An 8921-nucleotide genomic window follows, 5' to 3' on the forward strand; every position below is an offset into this window, starting at 1 on the left:
ACTCCATGAGGAAGGTCTTTCTGATGAGACTTTGACAATGTTATACAATCAACTGTTATCAGAAGACTATGTAACAACACCTGAAGTTCCTATGTCAGTTCCTCAAGATGTACCAGATCATGTTCAATATAAATGACATGCCAGAGACTACTCCTGTTTTTGATGATGGTGAATCAGATGAGGAGAAAATTGAGGCTATCTCTCCATCCATTGTTGCTACTGAAGAAAATGAAAACAATCTCCAACCTGAAGTGTCAGTACCTACAGAAGTGGTGCCAAGAACTTTATCCTACCATCCTAAGGATAACACCATAGGAGATTGAATACTGGAGTTCAAACGGGATGTCAAATCGATTAAATCTCCAATTTTTTTACTCAAAGGTATCTCCGTTACAAAATCAATTCTCATTCAAGTGTTTCATTTTGCAAATCGAACCTAAAACGTACAAAGAAACCCTGATCGAGGAGAGCTGGCTCAATGCGATGCAAGAGGAACTATTGTAATTTGAGAAGCTCGGGGTCTGGAAACTAGTTGATTTGCCTGAGGATAAGAAGCAGATTAACACCAAATGGGTGTTTAAGTGTAAACGGGATGAGAATGGAATCATTGTCAGAAACAAAGCAAGACTTGTGGTGTTGGGTTTTAATCAGAGGGAAGGTATCGATTACAACGAGGTTTATACACCAGTTGCAAGGCTTGAAGCTATTCGGATCTTTCTAGCATTTGCTTCTTGGAAAGGTTTGTTTACCAGTTAGATGTCAAGTCTACATTCCTTAACAGAAAAATCAGTGAAGAAGTCTACGTGGGACAGCCACCGGGGTTTTTCGATCCGATCCACAAAGACAAAGTGTACCTCCTTGATAAAGCCCTCTACGGTCTCCATCAGGCCCCGAGAGCCTGGTATGAGACGTTGTCCCAACATCTTTTAGACAACAGGTTTATCAGAGGAACCGTCGACTGTACACTTTTCACCAAATTGTTGATGGACATTTGCTAACCGTGTAGATATACGTCGATGATATCATTTTTGGGTTGACAAACGATGTTCTGTGCAAGCTTTTTGAAGAAGTAATGAAGAAGAATTTTGAGATGAGTGCAATGGGGGAGATGAAATTTTTCCTTGGACTTCAAGGAGAACAACTGTCAGATGGTATCTTTATCTATTAGACTAAGTATGTCAATGACGTATTGGCGAAGTTCAACATGACTGATGCATTAGCTATCAGTACTCCTCTTCTATTGAATCATAGATTCGGTCCTGATCCCAACCGGGAGAAGGTTGATCAAACATTATACCGATCTATGATAGGCTCATTGATGTATCTTACTGCTTCCCGACCAGACATCATGTATGCCACATGTATGTGCGCCCGATATCAATCGAATCCAAAGGTCTCACATCTCATGATCGTCAAAAGAATTCTACGTTATCTCAAGGGATGTCCGGGGGTCGGTCTCTGGTATCCAAAAGACGATGAGTTTGTGTTAAGGGCATACTCTGATTTAGACTATGGAAGCTGTAAACTGAATGCCAAATCTACAACGGTAGGGTGTCAGTTCTTCGGCAAGCGACTTGTCACCTGTCAATGCAAGACAAAACCACGGTTTCGTTGTCTATCTGTGAAGCTGAGTATGTAGTTGCCTCCAGTTGCTGTTCTCAGGTTCTTTAGATACAACAAAGATGCCGAACTACGGTTTGAATTTTCTTACTATCCATATCTTCGTAGATAATAATGCAACTATTTCCATAACTAAGAATCCAGTAAACTACTCTAAAACTAAGCATATTGAGATACGGTATCACTTCATTCGTGATTTCTACGAAAAGAAGTTGATTATCGTAGACAAAATTCACACCGAGGAACAAAAAGCAGATCTTTTCACCAAAGCTTTTGAAAAGTCACGATTTCAATACTTATTAAAACTTAATGGTTTCAAAGTTTTGGGCGGTGTTGATAAGAGGGTTACTGAGATAACAGGTGTGTTGGATACCTTGTGAACCCAAACATCAGAGTCAAATTTTTGTTTTTGTAAATACTTTTTCGTATTATTTTTGATTTTAGGGGGAGAAATTTCAAGAAAAACCAAAAACATTGAAAAAGTTGAAAAAGTCAAAAACATTATAAAATTCAAAAATATCAAAACATTATAAGGTGTTGCTCCTCAGAAAATGAGTTTTTGAAGCAAAAAGGGAAGATGATAGTACATTGATCATCTGATCTCATATCCAGTAAAAAGTAGGCATAAAAGGCTGTGTGCTTAATTGTATTGGTGCATTGGTAGGCCTTTAAAACAAACAAGTAAGGGAAAGTAAGTGACATAAAACTAAATACAGCCGAATCTAGTGGATTAACATCTAGAAGCTTAGTTAATATCTGGTTTAAAGAAAATGAAGAAGATTAAGGATTGATGTGTGTGCCTGCATTCATTTTTGAAGAAAATTCAACTTATTTTCACTTTCATTTTGCCAAGAAATTCGGCTTAATTTTTTCTTTATTTTTATTCAAATCTTTGATCCTCTCCAACGTGATAAGATTATCCCACCTAAGGGATAAGATTTGAGTATTCTGCTTTATTTTCTTGGTGTTTCGTACAAGCCTTGGATCTCCTCCGTGTAACTATAAGCACAAACGTGTGAAAGTCATGTATCAAACTGGGGATTAAGGCCTGCACAACTTCAACTTATTTTATCTGTTTATTTTGTTAAAATGGAGCCTTATCTGCGTGTAGTAATATCGATCTTAAGGGAAAATTTTAACATTCGGAGTTGTTTTGTTTTTTTTGTTTTTGCATGAGTTACAGCTAATCTATTTTAAGGATCAAATGAAAAGTATACATGTGAATACTCACTATATAAAGATATACAAATTATGTCTGATTGGTGGGGTACACATAAGATTCGTGCATAATTGAACCAATTAAATGTATCACAGAAAACAATACCAATGACTGACTTAAACACCAATCATAATAAACGCTGAAAATAAAACTGTGATGGAAAGACAATTTGGTCAATATGATTCCCTGCTCAAACTCACAAAAATATGTAGTTTCTGTGTTGATTTCTAGGTTCTATTTTCATTTGTTAAGTTTCATTTGATATTTGTTTCTATTGAAAAACCAAAAAGATTTTCTTTCTGATTTAGTTTTTTGACTTTTGATGTGCGGGTAAACTATCTCTTTGGGGTTTTTCATTTGACAAAAAATCTTGTTATCTTTTATCAAATCAAAATAAAAAAGATCAAAATGTTTATCTGTTTTATGCAAGGTCATTAATTTGGACTTGGTGGACAGTAGATTTTCACAAAATATATTAATCAAGTTATTCTTTTAATGTACAAGGACATTAAGTTCTACTTGGGACATTGCATTGGTGTGAATTGGATTATTGCAGTTGATCAGGACAAACTTGTGTAACGCATAAGTTTTAGAACTTATACGGCGCATAAGTTATGCGTCGCATAAGTCCTTGACTTATACGTCGCATAAGTAGCTGTATGTATATGATATACGGCGCATAAGTTCATACTTATGCGCCTAGATTGTTGAAATTCTCTCTGCAAATTTTCAATTTTGTCACAAAAGATTGTATTGTTTCTTTGATTGTGGACATTTGTTTTGGTGATTCTCACACCAATTCAAATCAGTAAGGTGAGGACGATACTTTTTCATGACATATCTCATAATGAACAGTAAAATTAGCTCACGTATAAGTCAGTTTTGATTAAGATAATCAAGTTTTGATATACTAAAATATCATTTGAGTTTCGTAATGAGAATACGAGTCTATTGATAATTGTTAATTGGATTTTTATGAGCTTCTATAGTCAGATCTGAAACGACAAACATATCCGTTTATATAACAAGATAATTGTACATGTAAACTCTGATTAATCACCAAATTGAAGACTGATGTTTGATAAATAGACCTTAATGAGTCTTGTAGGGTGATTGTGTTTGTAAAACATGTTGCAAATCTTGATTTTTGATTTTGGTCAAAACATTGACATATACGCCATATATGTCATGACATATGCAGAGTATATGTTATACGTTGACTTTGGTCAATAACTCACACATATCCATTATAAAAAACTAATACGCTGTCTTACATATCCGTTAATAAGAACTTATACGTTATTATACATATATGCTGATAAGGACATATACGTTAATGACATATACGTGATCTCACTTATACGTTAATAACTAACATATACGTTTAAAACATATGCGTTGATGATTGAATCTGATTTTAACATGTGTTTCTGTTTGTGTTTGCAGATGGGTAAGAAAGGGAAAATTACTGATCCTAAACACAACATCTGTGCATATTTGAACGAAGAAGATCCTAAGGCAAACACGTTTAAAGTGATAATTCCATTCCTAAAGAGATCTAGAATTTTCAAAGCGATTACCCATTCAGTGAATCCGTACAAGTGCATTGTATCTGAATTCTAGAAAAATGCTAAAGTAGTTGGAAAGGATATTCATTCGAAAGTACAAGATAAGGATATTCTGGTGGATGAATCACTGATCAGGAGAGTCTTAGGATTCAAGGATGAATCGTTAGATCCTGTTGATCTTGATGAAAGGATGGTGAAAGGATGCTTGCTGAGGATGGGTTATAGAGATTCATTGAACATATTAGCTTTCTAGAGGACCACATTATCTCGACCTTACAAGTATTTGGTAAATGCGGTGGTTCATTGTCTTGGACATCAGAAGGGAGGATATGAATACTTGACTACCAGATGAGTACTATGGCTGCACTGTGTCTGAAACTGAAGTACAATTTCTCCCGAATGATTCTTGACAACATGAAGATGAATTTCGGAGATGATCAGTGGTTACAGTATCCAAGATTTGTTCAGGTGTTTCTAAATGATGTGTTTCCAAATGTCAAAAAGGAGGGGCCAAAGATCTTTCTAGATCATGTCACTAGTAATAATCTGGCCAAACTAGCTTCATACAAGAATGTGAAAGAAGCTGATATTCCCAAATTCATAGGATTATTTGGACATCTAAAGAATCATGATTATGTTGCTCCATCTGATAATAAGTGGAGGAATGATGGTAGTGATTCAGACCGGGCTGAAGAAGAAAGGTTAATTTTGGATTTTAAACCCGTGGGCAAACGTTTTATCATGATTGAGTCAGATTCGGAAGGTGAATCGGTAACACCTAAGAAGAAAAAGCAAAAGATTATGAAGAAAGAAGTTATTACACCCGTCACACAAGAAGAAGTTTATTCAGCTACATCTGAGAAGGATCCAGAGGAAATCGAGTCAGATTTTGAGGGCAGGAGGATGAGATTAGCTAATCCAAGAGCTAAATTTGAGAAAAGGGCTGAGAGTTCCAGGAAACGTAAGTCTACTGATGAGCAAGATGAGACTTATATTCCTAAAGATGTTGTTGAAAAGCCTGTGAAACCAAAGAAAGTTCGTATTAGAATGAAGTCAAAGAGGGCTACATCTCCAAAGTTAAAACTCATTGATGAGCCAGATAGTGAAGAACCAGAGGTGATTGTGACTCCTATAAATCCGGCATTTGTAGTTGAAGAACCAGTTGTTGACTTGAGCAGAGACGATAACATTTTAAAGACACCAGTTGTGGAACCATCTCCACAAGTTCAAGTACCCCATGTATCACCTAAGGCAGCTAAAAAAGTTCCAGATTTAGTTTACCTTCACTCGATGCTAGCTGTTTTGGAGATTTTCCTACGTTTAAAGATCTTGATTTGTTGAAATCTACTGTTACCGAACAAGGCATTAGAATTGAGAGTTTGGTTGCTAAGAACAAGAGATTAAGAAAGGAGAATGCTGAACAAAGAAAGATTATTGAAGATGGTGAATTGAGGAGAAAGCAACAAGCTAACTTGTTACATCTACACATGAGATACTTTGCCTTGTTGGAAGAGAAATTAGGAATCAATTTTGAGTTCAGTTGATGATAATGTTCTGGTGAATGAACATATTGAAGAAGAGGAGTTAGACAAAGAACCAGTGATGTATGTGAATGCTGTTGATCATGTGTTTCCAGAATTTGATGAGGAAATTGAAATGATAAGTCAGGAATTTGATAGTGGAGGGAACCCTATACCCTATGACAAAGACAAGACAACTAAAGAAGCTGAGGTGAATAGTCAAGAACAGAATGATTGGTTTGAGAGGAAGAAAATTGAGTCTATGCGAAAGAAAAGGAGGTAAAGCTGGGCAAAGTTGTGAGTGTAGCTTACTTGAAGAAGATTAGAAAGATAGCTGTGAGAAGAACATATGGCGTATAGTATTTTGAAAGTCTATGCGAGTTTTGAAATCTCTGCCATGGATGGATGTTGTGGAAATAGTTGAGAAGGAGTTATTGTATTGTCCTAAACGTGGACCGGCGAAGGAGATTTGGGATTTTATTAAGCATTAAGCAAAATGCAGATTTAGAAGTTGGACTCCTCAAACTCCATATCTCCATGTATCTAAAGTAAAGAAAGATCATGAAACGGATGATTTTGTGAAGACTTGGAGATATAAGCAGCCGGAAACTCTGAAGGTGATCCCTATGTACCCTATGGAGCAAGATTTCCATGTTTATTTTCGTTGGTGGTATTATGATGAGAATAGGGGTGAAGCTCAAATTGTTTTGAACTGAGATGGAGTTTGGGATGTGATAGATGTGATGGATCCCATGTGGTTAGTGAACTGCTCGGAGAAGGACATAGAGACGCTACATACGTGCAAGATACAAGTGTCACGTGATAAACATCATGCGTCTGCTATGCAATACCAGAAAGTGATCAAGATTCGTCATAAGTATAAAATTCATTCTGGAGAAGTGTGGAAGAGCAAGTGGTTCAAAATGGGAGAAGAGGAAGAACAGAAGGAGAAAGAGAGAGAGGAGGAGATCAAAGAGAAAATACGGATTGCTTCATTGAAGAAATTCCTATATAAGGGCGTTGGAATATTGTAAGACCCCGAATCCTGGGAATCTTATAGTTGGTAATCACATCCACAATTTCACAAAAATTTAAAACCAAGCAATTCTTTGTATTTAAAACCAGTTCAGAGTGAATAACAGCGGAAAAAGTTTAAGTATTAAAAGTCCCAAATACGGGTACAAGTGTCCAAAATCGAATGTAAATAAAATGTCCGTTTTATTTGAAATCCTTGACCAAAAATGCCTTCAACCTTCCGAGTAGTCTCCAGCACGTCTAAGCGGTAACCTCCAATCCTTAACCTGAAAGTCAAACTAACATACACATAAAGTCAGCTAAAGCTGAGTGAGTTCAGGTTTTCATAAACAATATTTCATACTTTATTTCAAAACTTATAATTCTAAACAATAGAGGGGATAATAATAAAATAATTAATATAATTCACCAAATAATACATTCATCGTCGAACACACGTACACGGGCCTCTCCACCACGAGTCAAGACTCGAGTAATATATTTGACCCGGACGCGGTAAGTCCTAAGCATGTGACACGAGCCTCTCCACCACGGGTCAAACCTGAGTAATATTTGACTCGGTCACAGCTTATACATCCAAGCACGTGATACAGGCCTCTCCACCACGGGTACAACCCGAGTAATATATTTGATCCGATCTCGGCTCACACATCCAAGCACGTGATACGGCCTCTCCACCACGGGTACAACCCGAGTAATATATTTGACCCGATCACGGCTCAACATACAACAGGCCTCTTCACCACGGGATTTTAAAACCCGAGTAATATATTTGACCTGCCAAAATGATGATCACGCCACACGGGCCTCTCCACCACGGGATTTGAAAACCCGAGTAATATATTTGACCTGGCCGTGATCACCATGCCCACACACATCAATAAGCCTACTCACATCATTCTTAGTCACGAGGAACTAAATATCATCACACAACCGTAGGCTATAAAGTAACACATACTCATACGTACATACATACCTCCATACATACATACATACATACATACATATATATATATATATATATATCATCCCAAGACATTCCAAATTACAAGTAAGCCTATGGGCCATAAGGTAATATATAATAATCAGTCCAATACATGAACTAAGTAAATAGGTCTACTCGTATTCAATTACTACCAAGCCTATTAACATCATCGAGTCTAGACCATAATCAGGTATATAACCTTAAGGAATATATGACCATAACGAGTCTAAAATATCCTAAGGCATAGAATATAGTCCACTCATAGTTTTATAAATGCACAAATACAAGTAAGCCATATGTAATACCATCCAAATAGTTGTAACGAGTAAAATCGTGTAAAATTGTATTACGGTGTGCATGCTAGCCCAAAACATAAAAAGATTTAAAAGGGGCATCATGAACTCACCTGAAAGGAGCCACACAAACACCAAAGAGTTTGAGAACTTCAAAGCCAATCCACAGTTTACAAGCCTGTCGGATTGCATACAAAGATTACTAACTAAGCGTACCGACTCGTTTATCCTACGAGATGTTCTAACCTGATTTGATTGACCTAAAGCCTTGACATTACCAAATTTAATTACATCAGCCCCCAAGGCTATGTATTTACTAAAACCACCCTTAGTTAATCCCGGTGACAAAGGGTTCCCAATTTACCCCTAAAGTTGTTGGTTTTATCGAATACGCGCGTTAACGGGTCATTTATGCACTTAAACAAACAACTCAGCCCTGTGTGGGCCAAATTTAATAAAATCACAGCCAACAAGTCCACACGACAATACACGAGTTGGATGGGTCGGTAACTCGCAAGCACAACGCACTAACTATTCAATAAACGCAAATGCGCGTTGTACCGACCCGTTTGAGTAACCGACAACCAATTCAGGCCCCATACTTATAAAAATGATTTTTCAACAGCCCGTAATCCGAATCAAGGTCACCCAAACTGAATTGGTCGTTACTTACTCCAATAC

Source organism: Bidens hawaiensis, unplaced genomic scaffold, assembly GCF_021521415.1.
Source record: "Bidens hawaiensis isolate Kalapana, Puna unplaced genomic scaffold, B.hawaiensis_p1.1 tig00026214_1, whole genome shotgun sequence".
NCBI lineage: Eukaryota > Viridiplantae > Streptophyta > Magnoliopsida > Asterales > Asteraceae > Bidens > Bidens hawaiensis.